This window comes from Sturnus vulgaris, chromosome 21 (assembly GCF_052056855.1).
Source record: "Sturnus vulgaris isolate bStuVul1 chromosome 21, bStuVul1.hap1, whole genome shotgun sequence".
Lineage (NCBI taxonomy): Eukaryota > Metazoa > Chordata > Aves > Passeriformes > Sturnidae > Sturnus > Sturnus vulgaris.
In genome coordinates, this window is record NC_142263.1 from 11,246,453 (window position 1) to 11,265,692 (window position 19,240).

A 19,240-nucleotide genomic window follows, 5' to 3' on the forward strand; every position below is an offset into this window, starting at 1 on the left:
CCATACCTATAGATCCAGAATTAACAACAAAAGGAAAAATAAACTCCTTGATGGTACTGAAAGCACAATCCACTTGCACTCGAAGAAGAAAAATCGAGAAAATAGTGACTGAATGCAAAGAGAATACCCTGGCATGAGAAATGTTAACCAAATTTGAGAAAAGGTGTGAAGAGCTAGATGCCACATGAAAAATGTTAAAAAAAAAAAATTAAAAGCTAGTATAAAAAAACATAGACAATACGAAGTAGCAACTTTTTAGAGCACGAATCAATATAATCAAAAAGAGAAATGGGGGAATTGTGATAAATGTGATTCGTGCTAATTAAGTTGTAACTATATTAACAAAATTGTATTTAGATCAATAGAAGACAATTGTTACAGAGTGAAAAGGGGGAGATGGGTGAGACAGGATAAAAGACATCTCCCAGATGTTGGGAGTCGAAGAAGGAGGTTGGAAGAAAGTCAGATAAGAATAGTCGAAGGACGAAGGTCTGATAAGCGGCATCTAGAAATACAGCTTCAACCTTGAAGCTGTCAAAAATGGAATGATCACAAGCATGGGACTTAATTAAAGTCATGTTATGGAAAACATCTGCTCAGTCACACAGGGCGCCTGCGCTACCTGCAGGTCACACCTCGGTCACTGATGGTGATGATGGGCCTTCACCGGAAATAAGACCCTCAAAAGGATAAGAGACCCCCTAACCCATTAGTAGAGTATGCGCCGTGCAGTATAGTTACGTAGATCTTAGGAATAGAAACTAGGAGGAGCTTTCTAGAAACTTCTGTAGCCTACAGTATATAAGTGGGATTGTTAGCCTGGATGCTTTGATACGTGAGGAATGGCGAGCCACTCCCCGTATCCCCGGTCGGAGGGGGGCCCCTCCCCGGTCGGTTTTGCTTATGCTTTATACGAACCTCAATTATACTAAATTACTTACTGCCAAATTTTGTATATTCTTAAATATATGCACTTTGATTGTTTCATCTCCAATACTTTAATTGTCATCTCCAATACTTTGATTGTATTCATTTTGTTACTATTAAAAACTTACTATTAAATTTAATCTTGTTGCTTGATAAATTGAGAAAAATAGAAAATCATTCATAACAATTTGGTGCCGAAACCCGGGAACTCCAGTCCAAGTGAAGAATGGCTAGTTTTGGGAAGGAGCTCCCCACCAATTGTTAAGGTGGTCCCAAGGCTAGACCAGGCTCTCTTGGAAAAGGAGTTCCAAATTAAAATAAAGCATAAGCAAAAGAAGCTCGCTACAAGGAGGCGCGCCAGAAGAAGAAGGCTCCCGTGAGAACGCCGGCAGAAAGGGAAAGGTGCCCGTAAAACGTCTTGTGCACAAGAACCCTGTGCGAAAATGGGCTGTGTGAGTACCATGGGGTTGGGTAAAGGGGGCGGCTGTGTGCTTGTGTGTGAGTGAGGAATGTCTGAAAGGGGAGAGCGAGTGAATACCCCGGGAGGGACTGGGAGGGAAAGTCCCAGCCCGAGAACTCACGAGAAAAGTCTTTGAGAAGGGAGCTGATGCTCGAAAGAAGTGATTTAAGAAGGGAGTAAATGAACCAGGTTCAACTATCTGTTGGGAGGATAATAGATGGAAGATTCAGTACGTGATTAAGAAAGAATTGTGGAAAATAGTCAGAAAGAGAGGTTGGGGAGAGAATAAAAGGAAAAGAAGGAATTAGGTAGGAAACAAGTGTTTGGCAAAAGAAGTGAGATTGGTATATTAAGCGAAGGAGTTGAACTGCAGAACGAATGAGAGAGAGCAAGGGAAATGTTGCCGCCAGAGATGGGTCAGAGGAAAAGTAAAATCTCTGACCCAGGGGTTGTGAAGTGTGAGAAAAATTCACAAGAACCCAGTGTGCCTGGGAACCAAGAGGGGGTTCCCAGAAGGGGAGCGAGATTCCTCAGGACAGCCCCCTGAGGATAGTGTTACAATACTAAAGTACAAGGGAATCCCAAAGAGAAAAAGTAAGCAGAAAATTATACAGTACTGTATGTTTGAGTGGAGAAAAGAAAAGATTTGTGCAAATAATTTGTACTGGCCAGAGTTTAAATCATTTGAAGATTAGATTTGTCAGGTTTTAAATCTATATATGAGTTCAAAACAACGTTTTAATTAGGAAAAAAAGTGAATATGCTGCTTTGTGGCTTCCAAAAAGTGTGTGGGGGGTAAATTTATAGTTCAAAGGCAAGAAAAAGAAGGTTATTCGTTATACCCTTTGCAAACTAACGGACGGGCAGCAAGAAGGGACTGGCTAAAGCCATGGGAATCGTTAAATCACCTCCCACCCCCATACAGACAGCCTGTCCAGCCTGTTCAGCCCTTGGTCCCCGATGCACCCCTTATTCAAGTCGAGCCAGTAGCACACAGAACTAGAGGCAGAAGGGAACAAGAGGAAGAAAGTGACAAAGAGGGCGAGGAAGCAGGAAGGGAAAATAGATTATACCCTCTTAGAGAGGTTCCAATAGCAAATCTGGCCCCAGGACAGGGACCTATTGGTTACGTGAGTGTTCCCCTAAATACTAGGAACTTTAGGAAATTTAAGAAAGAAATGAGCAGGATGCCAGAAGATCATATTGAGGTAGCAAAGAAACTAGATCAGTTATTAGGACTGAATATTTACACCTGAGTGGAATTGCAGTCTATTTTAGAAATCTTGTTTACAGTGGAAGAGAGAAATGATTAGATAGTCAGGAATACAGGCTTAGAATAGAGATCAAGACATGAAAACGGGACCTTTTATGCCGCAATTCAACTAATAGAGAATCAGGACCAACTACTCCTTGCCATATTAACTCTTGTGCAGGCTAAAGAACAAGCAATCCAAAATATTATAAATCAGAGTATCATAACTGGCAATTGCTGTGGAGAAGAAGTCTATGTGCCACGTAGTAAATACGTCTCACCAGCAAATTGGCATCGCGAGTATATCTATTGGTGGAAAAGAAGGTTTAGAAAACCAAAAAGAAGAATTATTTAATTGAAATAGTGTAATTTTGTTGTGGTTGGCATATCTCCGGAGCTTTACTAAATTGGGGAAAAAAAAAAAAATTATTAGCTAATCAATCTAGGGAAAGAGATAAGGCAGTGCTGCAGAACTATAAATATTTTGTGCCATCTTTGGAACAGAAAAAGTTAAAATAGATCGTGCGAACCTTATGAGGCCAAGGGTACCAAAGAAAAAGAAATCCCAGGATGAAAACTTTGCTACCGAGAAGATGGACATCTCGGCCCTTGGCTGCAACCCAAGGGGCCTTGAGACAGGTAGAAAGTTAAAATTCCTGAGGATTCTTTTCATGGTGCTTACAATAATACCCCTAGCAGCTGGCCAGAACCGTAAGACTGCATGGAATGGAAAAGAACAGGCCATGCAGGAACAAATTACAAGACGACAAACCACTCAAGAAGCAGAAATAAAGACACGAACCCTTCCTGATCCCTGTGACAAATGCAATCAATCCATGTGGGTCAAGAATAAGATGGAATCAGTATTTGTGGCACACCCATATATTAGTGCAGCTTGTTATGATCATAACAGCTTCTTAGAAATTTGTGTAAAAAGTTCAAAATTGTATTGGGTAAGAAAAAATTTGGGATTCAAGGGACGAGCTCCTTACCCTAATGATAATCAACTCGGTCCTAGATATGAACATTTTTTGTGTTTTGAAAAGGATGAAAAAGAAAAAGGGTCAAAGAAAAAACTAATTGGAAAACAAAAAGAAACAATGAAGGATAGGGAAATAATCAAAAAGAAAGAGTTAGAAGAACTGGATGAGCTGTATAAACAATTAAAACAGCACTATAGCGACTGGGATTTGCCAACTTCAAACAAAAATTTGTTTGTAGATCTGATGCAAGAAATTGCCACCGAATTAGGGTTATCTAAATGTTTTGTTTGTGGAGGACTTAGGATGGCTGAAAGATGGCCATGGAGAGGTGAGGGTTTGGCTCCAGAACAATTTTTAAAATGGAATCATACACAAATTTCTAAGACCCTAAGACGGCCTGAAGGCTGGGTCCTGAGTCATCAAGTCATTGGAACAGTTTGTATAACTCGGGAAGGGAGAAAATACACTGAAGTGGTAGGATATACTCCTTGCCTATCTACTTTAGTAGTAAATTCAGACAATAACACAAAGACCTGGCGACCCAAGAGTCCTACTGGATATTGGGGAATAGCAAAAGAAATGAATTGCGAGTGGAATAATCAAACTAATTTGTGCTGGCATAACAGTTCTGGAGCTAACCCCTACCAATCCATAAAAGACTTGAAATCTTATTGGGAACAACCAGAAAATACAAAAGAAAGATGGAAAGCCCCTGATGGAATATATTGGATTTGTGGGCAACGAGCATACAGTGAACTACCCTGAAAATGGGAGGGAACTTGTACCTTAGGATTATACGACCCTCCTTCTTTGTCAGACCAAGGTCTAAGGGCGATGTACTAGGAACACCACTTTATGAAACCTTAGAAAGAAAAAAAAAGAGAATTAAATCTCGACTTTCCGATGGCGGAAGGAAACCAAAAATGGAAAGATGAAGAATGGCCTGCAGAAAGAATTATAGCATACTATGAACCTGCTACTTGGGCTCAGGATGGGTCTTGGGGATATAGAACTCCAATTTACCTATTAAACCGGTTGATAAGGCTCCAGGCCGTAGTAGAAGTCGTCTCAAACCACACAGCAGACGCTTTAAAGTTGTTGGCCAAACAGCATTCACAAATGCGAGCATTTGTATATCAAAACAGAATTGCCCTAGACTACCTGTTGGCAGAAGAAGGAGGAGTTTGTGGGAGGTTTAATGAATCTGAGTGTTGTGTGGAAATGGATGACCACGGGGAAGCCATCACCAAACTTGCTGGCGAAAAAGTGGCACATGTACCAGTTCAAAAATGGAATTCTATCCTGAAAGCTGACTGGTGGAATAATCTTTTTGGGGGGTGTGTGGTGGAAAAAATTAGGATTCATGCTATTGTGTTCTGTTTTAGGTCTATTGTTTCTGCCTTGCATGATACCATGTCTAATCAGACTAATACACTCAGTAATTCAAGGAATGCAACTTACAGCCATACCTATAGATCCAGAATTAACAACAAAAGGAAAAATAAACTCCTTGATGGTACTGAAAGCACAATCCACTTGCACTCGAAGAAGAAAAATCGAGAAAATAGTGACTGAATGCAAAGAGAATACCCTGGCATGAGAAATGTTAACCAAATTTGAGAAAAGGTGTGAAGAGCTAGATGCCACATGAAAAATGTTAAAAAAAAAAAATTAAAAGCTAGTATAAAAAAACATAGACAATACGAAGTAGCAACTTTTTAGAGCACGAATCAATATAATCAAAAAGAGAAATGGGGGAATTGTGATAAATGTGATTCGTGCTAATTAAGTTGTAACTATATTAACAAAATTGTATTTAGATCAATAGAAGACAATTGTTACAGAGTGAAAAGGGGGAGATGGGTGAGACAGGATAAAAGACATCTCCCAGATGTTGGGAGTCGAAGAAGGAGGTTGGAAGAAAGTCAGATAAGAATAGTCGAAGGACGAAGGTCTGATAAGCGGCATCTAGAAATACAGCTTCAACCTTGAAGCTGTCAAAAATGGAATGATCACAAGCATGGGACTTAATTAAAGTCATGTTATGGAAAACATCTGCTCAGTCACACAGGGCGCCTGCGCTACCTGCAGGTCACACCTCGGTCACTGATGGTGATGATGGGCCTTCACCGGAAATAAGACCCTCAAAAGGATAAGAGACCCCCTAACCCATTAGTAGAGTATGCGCCGTGCAGTATAGTTACGTAGATCTTAGGAATAGAAACTAGGAGGAGCTTTCTAGAAACTTCTGTAGCCTACAGTATATAAGTGGGATTGTTAGCCTGGATGCTTTGATACGTGAGGAATGGCGAGCCACTCCCCGTATCCCCGGTCGGAGGGGGGCCCCTCCCCGGTCGGTTTTGCTTATGCTTTATACGAACCTCAATTATACTAAATTACTTACTGCCAAATTTTGTATATTCTTAAATATATGCACTTTGATTGTTTCATCTCCAATACTTTAATTGTCATCTCCAATACTTTGATTGTATTCATTTTGTTACTATTAAAAACTTACTATTAAATTTAATCTTGTTGCTTGATAAATTGAGAAAAATAGAAAATCATTCATAACAATTTGGTGCCGAAACCCGGGAACTCCAGTCCAAGTGAAGAATGGCTAGTTTTGGGAAGGAGCTCCCCACCAATTGTTAAGGTGGTCCCAAGGCTAGACCAGGCTCTCTTGGAAAAGGAGTTCCAAATTAAAATAAAGCATAAGCAAAAGAAGCTCGCTACAAGGAGGCGCGCCAGAAGAAGAAGGCTCCCGTGAGAACGCCGGCAGAAAGGGAAAGGTGCCCGTAAAACGTCTTGTGCACAAGAACCCTGTGCGAAAATGGGCTGTGTGAGTACCATGGGGTTGGGTAAAGGGGGCGGCTGTGTGCTTGTGTGTGAGTGAGGAATGTCTGAAAGGGGAGAGCGAGTGAATACCCCGGGAGGGACTGGGAGGGAAAGTCCCAGCCCGAGAACTCACGAGAAAAGTCTTTGAGAAGGGAGCTGATGCTCGAAAGAAGTGATTTAAGAAGGGAGTAAATGAACCAGGTTCAACTATCTGTTGGGAGGATAATAGATGGAAGATTCAGTACGTGATTAAGAAAGAATTGTGGAAAATAGTCAGAAAGAGAGGTTGGGGAGAGAATAAAAGGAAAAGAAGGAATTAGGTAGGAAACAAGTGTTTGGCAAAAGAAGTGAGATTGGTATATTAAGCGAAGGAGTTGAACTGCAGAACGAATGAGAGAGAGCAAGGGAAATGTTGCCGCCAGAGATGGGTCAGAGGAAAAGTAAAATCTCTGACCCAGGGGTTGTGAAGTGTGAGAAAAATTCACAAGAACCCAGTGTGCCTGGGAACCAAGAGGGGGTTCCCAGAAGGGGAGCGAGATTCCTCAGGACAGCCCCCTGAGGATAGTGTTACAATACTAAAGTACAAGGGAATCCCAAAGAGAAAAAGTAAGCAGAAAATTATACAGTACTGTATGTTTGAGTGGAGAAAAGAAAAGATTTGTGCAAATAATTTGTACTGGCCAGAGTTTAAATCATTTGAAGATTAGATTTGTCAGGTTTTAAATCTATATATGAGTTCAAAACAACGTTTTAATTAGGAAAAAAAGTGAATATGCTGCTTTGTGGCTTCCAAAAAGTGTGTGGGGGGTAAATTTATAGTTCAAAGGCAAGAAAAAGAAGGTTATTCGTTATACCCTTTGCAAACTAACGGACGGGCAGCAAGAAGGGACTGGCTAAAGCCATGGGAATCGTTAAATCACCTCCCACCCCCATACAGACAGCCTGTCCAGCCTGTTCAGCCCTTGGTCCCCGATGCACCCCTTATTCAAGTCGAGCCAGTAGCACACAGAACTAGAGGCAGAAGGGAACAAGAGGAAGAAAGTGACAAAGAGGGCGAGGAAGCAGGAAGGGAAAATAGATTATACCCTCTTAGAGAGGTTCCAATAGCAAATCTGGCCCCAGGACAGGGACCTATTGGTTACGTGAGTGTTCCCCTAAATACTAGGAACTTTAGGAAATTTAAGAAAGAAATGAGCAGGATGCCAGAAGATCATATTGAGGTAGCAAAGAAACTAGATCAGTTATTAGGACTGAATATTTACACCTGAGTGGAATTGCAGTCTATTTTAGAAATCTTGTTTACAGTGGAAGAGAGAAATGATTAGATAGTCAGGAATACAGGCTTAGAATAGAGATCAAGACATGAAAACGGGACCTTTTATGCCGCAATTCAACTAATAGAGAATCAGGACCAACTACTCCTTGCCATATTAACTCTTGTGCAGGCTAAAGAACAAGCAATCCAAAATATTATAAATCAGAGTATCATAACTGGCAATTGCTGTGGAGAAGAAGTCTATGTGCCACGTAGTAAATACGTCTCACCAGCAAATTGGCATCGCGAGTATATCTATTGGTGGAAAAGAAGGTTTAGAAAACCAAAAAGAAGAATTATTTAATTGAAATAGTGTAATTTTGTTGTGGTTGGCATATCTCCGGAGCTTTACTAAATTGGGGAAAAAAAAAAAAATTATTAGCTAATCAATCTAGGGAAAGAGATAAGGCAGTGCTGCAGAACTATAAATATTTTGTGCCATCTTTGGAACAGAAAAAGTTAAAATAGATCGTGCGAACCTTATGAGGCCAAGGGTACCAAAGAAAAAGAAATCCCAGGATGAAAACTTTGCTACCGAGAAGATGGACATCTCGGCCCTTGGCTGCAACCCAAGGGGCCTTGAGACAGGTAGAAAGTTAAAATTCCTGAGGATTCTTTTCATGGTGCTTACAATAATACCCCTAGCAGCTGGCCAGAACCGTAAGACTGCATGGAATGGAAAAGAACAGGCCATGCAGGAACAAATTACAAGACGACAAACCACTCAAGAAGCAGAAATAAAGACACGAACCCTTCCTGATCCCTGTGACAAATGCAATCAATCCATGTGGGTCAAGAATAAGATGGAATCAGTATTTGTGGCACACCCATATATTAGTGCAGCTTGTTATGATCATAACAGCTTCTTAGAAATTTGTGTAAAAAGTTCAAAATTGTATTGGGTAAGAAAAAATTTGGGATTCAAGGGACGAGCTCCTTACCCTAATGATAATCAACTCGGTCCTAGATATGAACATTTTTTGTGTTTTGAAAAGGATGAAAAAGAAAAAGGGTCAAAGAAAAAACTAATTGGAAAACAAAAAGAAACAATGAAGGATAGGGAAATAATCAAAAAGAAAGAGTTAGAAGAACTGGATGAGCTGTATAAACAATTAAAACAGCACTATAGCGACTGGGATTTGCCAACTTCAAACAAAAATTTGTTTGTAGATCTGATGCAAGAAATTGCCACCGAATTAGGGTTATCTAAATGTTTTGTTTGTGGAGGACTTAGGATGGCTGAAAGATGGCCATGGAGAGGTGAGGGTTTGGCTCCAGAACAATTTTTAAAATGGAATCATACACAAATTTCTAAGACCCTAAGACGGCCTGAAGGCTGGGTCCTGAGTCATCAAGTCATTGGAACAGTTTGTATAACTCGGGAAGGGAGAAAATACACTGAAGTGGTAGGATATACTCCTTGCCTATCTACTTTAGTAGTAAATTCAGACAATAACACAAAGACCTGGCGACCCAAGAGTCCTACTGGATATTGGGGAATAGCAAAAGAAATGAATTGCGAGTGGAATAATCAAACTAATTTGTGCTGGCATAACAGTTCTGGAGCTAACCCCTACCAATCCATAAAAGACTTGAAATCTTATTGGGAACAACCAGAAAATACAAAAGAAAGATGGAAAGCCCCTGATGGAATATATTGGATTTGTGGGCAACGAGCATACAGTGAACTACCCTGAAAATGGGAGGGAACTTGTACCTTAGGATTATACGACCCTCCTTCTTTGTCAGACCAAGGTCTAAGGGCGATGTACTAGGAACACCACTTTATGAAACCTTAGAAAGAAAAAAAAAGAGAATTAAATCTCGACTTTCCGATGGCGGAAGGAAACCAAAAATGGAAAGATGAAGAATGGCCTGCAGAAAGAATTATAGCATACTATGAACCTGCTACTTGGGCTCAGGATGGGTCTTGGGGATATAGAACTCCAATTTACCTATTAAACCGGTTGATAAGGCTCCAGGCCGTAGTAGAAGTCGTCTCAAACCACACAGCAGACGCTTTAAAGTTGTTGGCCAAACAGCATTCACAAATGCGAGCATTTGTATATCAAAACAGAATTGCCCTAGACTACCTGTTGGCAGAAGAAGGAGGAGTTTGTGGGAGGTTTAATGAATCTGAGTGTTGTGTGGAAATGGATGACCACGGGGAAGCCATCACCAAACTTGCTGGCGAAAAAGTGGCACATGTACCAGTTCAAAAATGGAATTCTATCCTGAAAGCTGACTGGTGGAATAATCTTTTTGGGGGGTGTGTGGTGGAAAAAATTAGGATTCATGCTATTGTGTTCTGTTTTAGGTCTATTGTTTCTGCCTTGCATGATACCATGTCTAATCAGACTAATACACTCAGTAATTCAAGGAATGCAACTTACAGCCATACCTATAGATCCAGAATTAACAACAAAAGGAAAAATAAACTCCTTGATGGTACTGAAAGCACAATCCACTTGCACTCGAAGAAGAAAAATCGAGAAAATAGTGACTGAATGCAAAGAGAATACCCTGGCATGAGAAATGTTAACCAAATTTGAGAAAAGGTGTGAAGAGCTAGATGCCACATGAAAAATGTTAAAAAAAAAAAATTAAAAGCTAGTATAAAAAAACATAGACAATACGAAGTAGCAACTTTTTAGAGCACGAATCAATATAATCAAAAAGAGAAATGGGGGAATTGTGATAAATGTGATTCGTGCTAATTAAGTTGTAACTATATTAACAAAATTGTATTTAGATCAATAGAAGACAATTGTTACAGAGTGAAAAGGGGGAGATGGGTGAGACAGGATAAAAGACATCTCCCAGATGTTGGGAGTCGAAGAAGGAGGTTGGAAGAAAGTCAGATAAGAATAGTCGAAGGACGAAGGTCTGATAAGCGGCATCTAGAAATACAGCTTCAACCTTGAAGCTGTCAAAAATGGAATGATCACAAGCATGGGACTTAATTAAAGTCATGTTATGGAAAACATCTGCTCAGTCACACAGGGCGCCTGCGCTACCTGCAGGTCACACCTCGGTCACTGATGGTGATGATGGGCCTTCACCGGAAATAAGACCCTCAAAAGGATAAGAGACCCCCTAACCCATTAGTAGAGTATGCGCCGTGCAGTATAGTTACGTAGATCTTAGGAATAGAAACTAGGAGGAGCTTTCTAGAAACTTCTGTAGCCTACAGTATATAAGTGGGATTGTTAGCCTGGATGCTTTGATACGTGAGGAATGGCGAGCCACTCCCCGTATCCCCGGTCGGAGGGGGGCCCCTCCCCGGTCGGTTTTGCTTATGCTTTATACGAACCTCAATTATACTAAATTACTTACTGCCAAATTTTGTATATTCTTAAATATATGCACTTTGATTGTTTCATCTCCAATACTTTAATTGTCATCTCCAATACTTTGATTGTATTCATTTTGTTACTATTAAAAACTTACTATTAAATTTAATCTTGTTGCTTGATAAATTGAGAAAAATAGAAAATCATTCATAACATCAGCAAAGGGAGACGCGAGTATGTAGAACGGAGGGCAGCGAGACGCCGTGTGTTATGCGCCCTTTCAGGGCTGCTGACAAGGGGCTACTTTAAGAACGCCTTCTTCGTCCTCGCGTCCTTCTCGCTTCGCTCTAGCTGCAAGGAGTACAGCACAGCGAAGGAGTGAGGACGGGCACTGCCCCAGCTTTTGCCCTGGCGTGCAACGGCTGTGTGCTGCTTTTCCAAGCAGCAAGAGCACTGAGAAGTGAAAGCGATTGTGAAGGAGCTCTTTGGCTGCTCGTGTGCTCTTCGCTGCACTGCGCCGCTCGCAAGCGGCTTCGTTCTTCGGCGTCTGCCGTCCGGAGAGAGCTGAACTGCAGCGGTCAGTTTCAGCTCTGCCCAACAGCGCGCTCTCAGTTCTGCGGACAAGCACGCCCTGTTGCCTTGGCTCCGAGTGCAAAGTCCCTAGCGAGCACTCACTCAGTGCAATGCACCCAGAAAGACGCTCTCGCTCGTCTTTCAAGGAGCGATTCCTAACAGCAGAAGCAGCAGAGGCACAAACTGGATGACGAGAAGGGACAATGTAGAACACGTCTCTGTCCTGGCACATTGTCGTGTGCGATACGTCCCTCCGGGTCTTCGGTCCTTGCGAAGCTCTATGTACTGCGAGCGCAGCTACTTGAAGCTGAGAAGGACCGCGGAGCTAGCGGCGAATTCGGAGAGCGCTAAGCACGAAGTCAAGAAGCGAGACGTGTCCCTGCAACGCGGTGCTAAGAGCAGCTTCCTCGCGGAGGGGGCGAGCTCCGGCCACGAGACATTCTCGTCCTAGCAACGGATCTCTGTGAAGGGCGTAGGCGAAAAGCTTTCGATTTCCATTCGAACTGCGAGAAAGGCAGACTGTTACACGGAGCTCTGAGAACAAAGGTGCACGCCCTAGGCGGGCTTGGGCAGAAGCAGCGTTCTCGAGCGCTTGGCTGCCGGCACACTGCTGGGTATGTGGCGCCCCTGCGGCGGCTTCTGGCCGCCGGCAAGTGAAAGCGGAGCCAGGCGTGGGCGAGGGCGGTGAACGAAGCGGCTAAGTGCCGTGCTTGTGTGCACCACGTTAGAGGCTACTAGGAGAGGAAGGTGGTTGACTCTCGCTTGCCTTCCCAAGTGCCCTTAGCAGTCGGAAGGAGCAAGCTGAAGCACTGCTGCTTGTGCTGCTCCTTGGTTCCCTTGCAGCCCGCTCTGAAAGCATTGGCAGTCGCTTCTAGGCGCCGAGTTGCACACACACAGCACCACGCTAAGTGCCGCGGAGAAGGGAAATCCAGAGTGCAGCGAGGAGCTGGACGTGGCTTACGTGCAGTAAGGAGAAGGTGAACCTAAGCACAGCCTCTTCAATCTGGCCGCCTCTGCTCTGGTAGCAACTTTTGCAAGTCAGCAAAGGGAGACGCGAGTATGTAGAACGGAGGGCAGCGAGACGCCGTGTGTTATGCGCCCTTTCAGGGCTGCTGACAAGGGGCTACTTTAAGAACGCCTTCTTCGTCCTCGCGTCCTTCTCGCTTCGCTCTAGCTGCAAGGAGTACAGCACAGCGAAGGAGTGAGGACGGGCACTGCCCCAGCTTTTGCCCTGGCGTGCAACGGCTGTGTGCTGCTTTTCCAAGCAGCAAGAGCACTGAGAAGTGAAAGCGATTGTGAAGGAGCTCTTTGGCTGCTCGTGTGCTCTTCGCTGCACTGCGCCGCTCGCAAGCGGCTTCGTTCTTCGGCGTCTGCCGTCCGGAGAGAGCTGAACTGCAGCGGTCAGTTTCAGCTCTGCCCAACAGCGCGCTCTCAGTTCTGCGGACAAGCACGCCCTGTTGCCTTGGCTCCGAGTGCAAAGTCCCTAGCGAGCACTCACTCAGTGCAATGCACCCAGAAAGACGCTCTCGCTCGTCTTTCAAGGAGCGATTCCTAACAGCAGAAGCAGCAGAGGCACAAACTGGATGACGAGAAGGGACAATGTAGAACACGTCTCTGTCCTGGCACATTGTCGTGTGCGATACGTCCCTCCGGGTCTTCGGTCCTTGCGAAGCTCTATGTACTGCGAGCGCTGCTACTTGAAGCTGAGACGGACCGCGGAGCTAGCGGCGAATTCGGAGAGCGCTAAGCACGAAGTCAAGAAGCGAGACGTGTCCCTGCAACGCGGTGCTAAGAGCAGCTTCCTCGCGGCGGGGGCGAGCTCCGGCCACGAGACATTCTCGTCCTAGCAACGGATCTCTGTGAAGGGCGTAGGCGAAAAGCTTTCGATTTCCATTCGAACTGCGAGAAAGGCAGACTGTTACACGGAGCTCTGAGAACAAAGGTGCACGCCCTAGGCGGGCTTGGGCAGAAGCAGCGTTCTCGAGCGCTTGGCTGCCGGCACACTGCTGGGTATGTGGCGCCCCTGCGGCGGCTTCTGGCCGCCGGCAAGTGAAAGCGGAGCCAGGCGTGGGCGAGGGCGGTGAACGAAGCGGCTAAGTGCCGTGCTTGTGTGCACCACGTTAGAGGCTACTAGGAGAGGAAGGTGGTTGACTCTCGCTTGCCTTCCCAAGTGCCCTTAGCAGTCGGAAGGAGCAAGCTGAAGCACTGCTGCTTGTGCTGCTCCTTGGTTCCCTTGCAGCCCGCTCTGAAAGCATTGGCAGTCGCTTCTAGGCGCCGAGTTGCACACACACAGCACCACGCTAAGTGCCGCGGAGAAGGGAAATCCAGAGTGCAGCGAGGAGCTGGACGTGGCTTACGTGCAGTAAGGAGAAGGTGAACCTAAGCACAGCCTCTTCAATCTGGCCGCCTCTGCTCTGGTAGCAACTTTTGCAAGTCAGCAAAGGGAGACGCGAGTATGTAGAACGGAGGGCAGCTAGACGCCGTGTGTTATGCGCCCTTTCAGGGCTGCTGACAAGGGGCTACTTTAAGAACGCCTTCTTCGTCCTCGCGTCCTTCTCGCTTCGCTCTAGCTGCAAGGAGTACAGCACAGCGAAGGAGTGAGGACGGGCACTGCCCCAGCTTTTGCCCTGGCGTGCAACGGCTGTGTGCTGCTTTTCCAAGCAGCAAGAGCACTGAGAAGTGAAAGCGATTGTGAAGGAGCTCTTTGGCTGCTCGTGTGCTCTTCGCTGCACTGCGCCGCTCGCAAGCGGCTTCGTTCTTCGGCGTCTGCCGTCCGGAGAGAGCTGAACTGCAGCGGTCAGTTTCAGCTCTGCCCAACAGCGCGCTCTCAGTTCTGCGGACAAGCACGCCCTGTTGCCTTGGCTCCGAGTGCAAAGTCCCTAGCGAGCACTCACTCAGTGCAATGCACCCAGAAAGACGCTCTCGCTCGTCTTTCAAGGAGCGATTCCTAACAGCAGAAGCAGCAGAGGCACAAACTGGATGACGAGAAGGGACAATGTAGAACACGTCTCTGTCCTGGCACATTGTCGTGTGCGATACGTCCCTCCGGGTCTTCGGTCCTTGCGAAGCTCTATGTACTGCGAGCGCAGCTACTTGAAGCTGAGACGGACCGCGGAGCTAGCGGCGAATTCGGAGAGCGCTAAGCACGAAGTCAAGAAGCGAGACGTGTCCCTGCAACGCGGTGCTAAGAGCAGCTTCCTCGCGGCGGGGGCGAGCTCCGGCCACGAGACATTCTCGTCCTAGCAACGGATCTCTGTGAAGGGCGTAGGCGAAAAGCTTTCGATTTCCATTCGAACTGCGAGAAAGGCAGACTGGTACACGGAGCTCTGAGAACAAAGGTGCACGCCCTAGGCGGGCTTGGGCAGAAGCAGCGTTCTCGAGCGCTTGGCTGCCGGCACACTGCTGGGTATGTGGCGCCCCTGCGGCGGCTTCTGGCCGCCGGCAAGTGAAAGCGGAGCCAGGCGTGGGCGAGGGCGGTGAACGAAGCGGCTAAGTGCCGTGCTTGTGTGCACCACGTTAGAGGCTACTAGGAGAGGAAGGTGGTTGACTCTCGCTTGCCTTCCCAAGTGCCCTTAGCAGTCGGAAGGAGCAAGCTGAAGCACTGCTGCTTGTGCTGCTCCTTGGTTCCCTTGCAGCCCGCTCTGAAAGCATTGGCAGTCGCTTCTAGGCGCCGAGTTGCACACACACAGCACCACGCTAAGTGCCGCGGAGAAGGGAAATCCAGAGTGCAGCGAGGAGCTGGACGTGGCTTACGTGCAGTAAGGAGAAGGTGAACCTAAGCACAGCCTCTTCAATCTGGCCGCCTCTGCTCTGGTAGCAACTTTTGCAAGTCAGCAAAGGGAGACGCGAGTATGTAGAACGGAGGGCAGCGAGACGCCGTGTGTTATGCGCCCTTTCAGGGCTGCTGACAAGGGGCTACTTTAAGAACGCCTTCTTCGTCCTCGCGTCCTTCTCGCTTCGCTCTAGCTGCAAGGAGTACAGCACAGCGAAGGAGTGAGGACGGGCACTGCCCCAGCTTTCGCCCTGGCGTGCAACGGCTGTGTGCTGCTTTTCCAAGCAGCAAGAGCACTGAGAAGTGAAAGCGATTGTGAAGGAGCTCTTTGGCTGCTCGTGTGCTCTTCGCTGCACTGCGCCGCTCGCAAGCGGCTTCGTTCTTCGGCGTCTGCCGTCCGGAGAGAGCTGAACTGCAGCGGTCAGTTTCAGCTCTGCCCAACAGCGCGCTCTCAGTTCTGCGGACAAGCACGCCCTGTTGCCTTGGCTCCGAGTGCAAAGTCCCTAGCGAGCACTCACTCAGTGCAATGCACCCAGAAAGACGCTCTCGCTCGTCTTTCAAGGAGCGATTCCTAACAGCAGAAGCAGCAGAGGCACAAACTGGATGACGAGAAGGGACAATGTAGAACACGTCTCTGTCCTGGCACATTGTCGTGTGCGATACGTCCCTCCGGGTCTTCGGTCCTTGCGAAGCTCTATGTACTGCGAGCGCTGCTACTTGAAGCTGAGACGGACCGCGGAGCTAGCGGCGAATTCGGAGAGCGCTAAGCACGAAGTCAAGAAGCGAGACGTGTCCCTGCAACGCGGTGCTAAGAGCAGCTTCCTCGCGGCGGGGGCGAGCTCCGGCCACGAGACATTCTCGTCCTAGCAACGGATCTCTGTGAAGGGCGTAGGCGAAAAGCTTTCGATTTCCATTCGAACTGCGAGAAAGGCAGACTGGTACACGGAGCTCTGAGAACAAAGGTGCACGCCCTAGGCGGGCTTGGGCAGAAGCAGCGTTCTCGAGCGCTTGGCTGCCGGCACACTGCTGGGTATGTGGCGCCCCTGCGGCGGCTTCTGGCCGCCGGCAAGTGAAAGCGGAGCCAGGCGTGGGCGAGGGCGGTGAACGAAGCGGCTAAGTGCCGTGCTTGTGTGCACCACGTTAGAGGCTACTAGGAGAGGAAGGTGGTTGACTCTCGCTTGCCTTCCCAAGTGCCCTTAGCAGTCGGAAGGAGCAAGCTGAAGCACTGCTGCTTGTGCTGCTCCTTGGTTCCCTTGCAGCCCGCTCTGAAAGCATTGGCAGTCGCTTCTAGGCGCCGAGTTGCACACACACAGCACCACGCTAAGTGCCGCGGAGAAGGGAAATCCAGAGTGCAGCGAGGAGCTGGACGTGGCTTACGTGCAGTAAGGAGAAGGTGAACCTAAGCACAGCCTCTTCAATCTGGCCGCCTCTGCTCTGGTAGCAACTTTTGCAAGTCAGCAAAGGGAGACGCGAGTATGTAGAACGGAGGGCAGCGAGACGCCGTGTGTTATGCGCCCTTTCAGGGCTGCTGACAAGGGGCTACTTTAAGAACGCCTTCTTCGTCCTCGCGTCCTTCTCGCTTCGCTCTAGCTGCAAGGAGTACAGCACAGCGAAGGAGTGAGGACGGGCACTGCCCCAGCTTTTGCCCTGGCGTGCAACGGCTGTGTGCTGCTTTTCCAAGCAGCAAGAGCACTGAGAAGTGAAAGCGATTGTGAAGGAGCTCTTTGGCTGCTCGTGTGCTCTTCGCTGCACTGCGCCGCTCGCAAGCGGCTTCGTTCTTCGGCGTCTGCCGTCCGGAGAGAGCTGAACTGCAGCGGTCAGTTTCAGCTCTGCCCAACAGCGCGCTCTCAGTTCTGCGGACAAGCACGCCCTGTTGCCTTGGCTCCGAGTGCAAAGTCCCTAGCGAGCACTCACTCAGTGCAATGCACCCAGAAAGACGCTCTCGCTCGTCTTTCAAGGAGCGATTCCTAACAGCAGAAGCAGCAGAGGCACAAACTGGATGACGAGAAGGGACAATGTAGAACACGTCTCTGTCCTGGCACATTGTCGTGTGCGATACGTCCCTCCGGGTCTTCGGTCCTTGCGAAGCTCTATGTACTGCGAGCGCAGCTACTTGAAGCTGAGACGGACCGCGGAGCTAGCAGCGAATTCGGAGAGCGCTAAGCACGAAGTCAAGAAGCGAGACGTGTCCCTGCAACGCGGTGCTAAGAGCAGCTTCCTCGCGGCGGGGGCGAGCTCCGGCCACGAGACATTCTCGTCCTAGCAACGGATCTCTGTGAAGGGCGTAGGCGAAAAGCTTTCGATTTCCATTCGAACTGCGAGAAAGGCAGACTGGTACACGGAGCTCTGAGAACAAAGGTGCACGCCCTAGGCGGGCTTGGGCAGAAGCAGCGTTCTCGAGCGCTTGGCTGCCGGCACACTGCTGGGTATGTGGCGCCCCTGCGGCGGCTTCTGGCCGCCGGCAAGTGAAAGCGGAGCCAGGCGTGGGCGAGGGCGGTGAACGAAGCGGCTAAGTGCCGTGCTTGTGTGCACCACGTTAGAGGCTACTAGGAGAGGAAGGTGGTTGACTCTCGCTTGCCTTCCCAAGTGCCCTTAGCAGTCGGAAGGAGCAAGCTGAAGCACTGCTGCTTGTGCTGCTCCTTGGTTCCCTTGCAGCCCGCTCTGAAAGCATTGGCAGTCGCTTCTAGGCGCCGAGTTGCACACACACAGCACCACGCTAAGTGCCGCGGAGAAGGGAAATCCAGAGTGCAGCGAGGAGCTGGACGTGGCTTACGTGCAGTAAGGAGAAGGTGAACCTAAGCACAGCCTCTTCAATCTGGCCGCCTCTGCTCTGGTAGCAACTTTTGCAAGTCAGCAAAGGGAGACGCGAGTATGTAGAACGGAGGGCAGCTAGACGCCGTGTGTTATGCGCCCTTTCAGGGCTGCTGACAAGGGGCTACTTTAAGAACGCCTTCTTCGTCCTCGCGTCCTTCTCGCTTCGTTCTAGCTGCAAGGAGTACAGCACAGCGAAGGAGTGAGGACGGGCACTGCCCCAGCTTTCGCCCTGGCGTGCAACGGCTGTGTGCTGCTTTTCCAAGCAGCAAGAGCACTGAGAAGTGAAAGCGATTGTGAAGGAGCTCTTTGGCTGCTCGTGTGCTCTTCGCTGCACTGCGCCGCTCGCAAGCGGCTTCGTTCTTCGGCGTCTGCCGTCCGGAGAGAGCTGAACTGCAGCGGTCAGTTGCAGCTCTGCCCAACAGCGTGCTCTCAGTTCTGCGGACAAGCACGCCCTGTTGCCTTGGCTCCGAGTGCAAAGTCCCTAGCGAGCACTCACTCAGTGCAATGCACCCAGAAAGACGCTCTCGCTCGTCTTTCAAGGAGCGATTCCTAACAGCAGAAGCAGCAGAGGCACAAACTGGATGACGAGAAGGGACAATGTAGAACACGTCTCTGTCCTGGCACATTGTCGTGTGCGATACGTCCCTCCGGGTCTTCGGTCCTTGCGAAGCTCTATGTACTGCGAGCGCAGCTACTTGAAGCTGAGACGGACCGCGGAGCTAGCGGCGAATTCGGAGAGCGCTAAGCACGAAGTCAAGAAGCGAGACGTGTCCCTGCAACGCGGTGCTAAGAGCAGCTTCCTCGCGGCGGGGGCGAGCTCCGGCCACGAGACATTCTCGTCCTAGCAACGGATCTCTGTGAAGGGCGTAGGCGAAAAGCTTTCGATTTCCATTCGAACTGCGAGAAAGGCAGACTGTTACACAGAGCTCTGAGAACAAAGGTGCACGCCCTAGGCGGGCTTGGGCAGAAGCAGCGTTCTCGAGCGCTTGGCTGCCGGCACACTGCTGGGTATG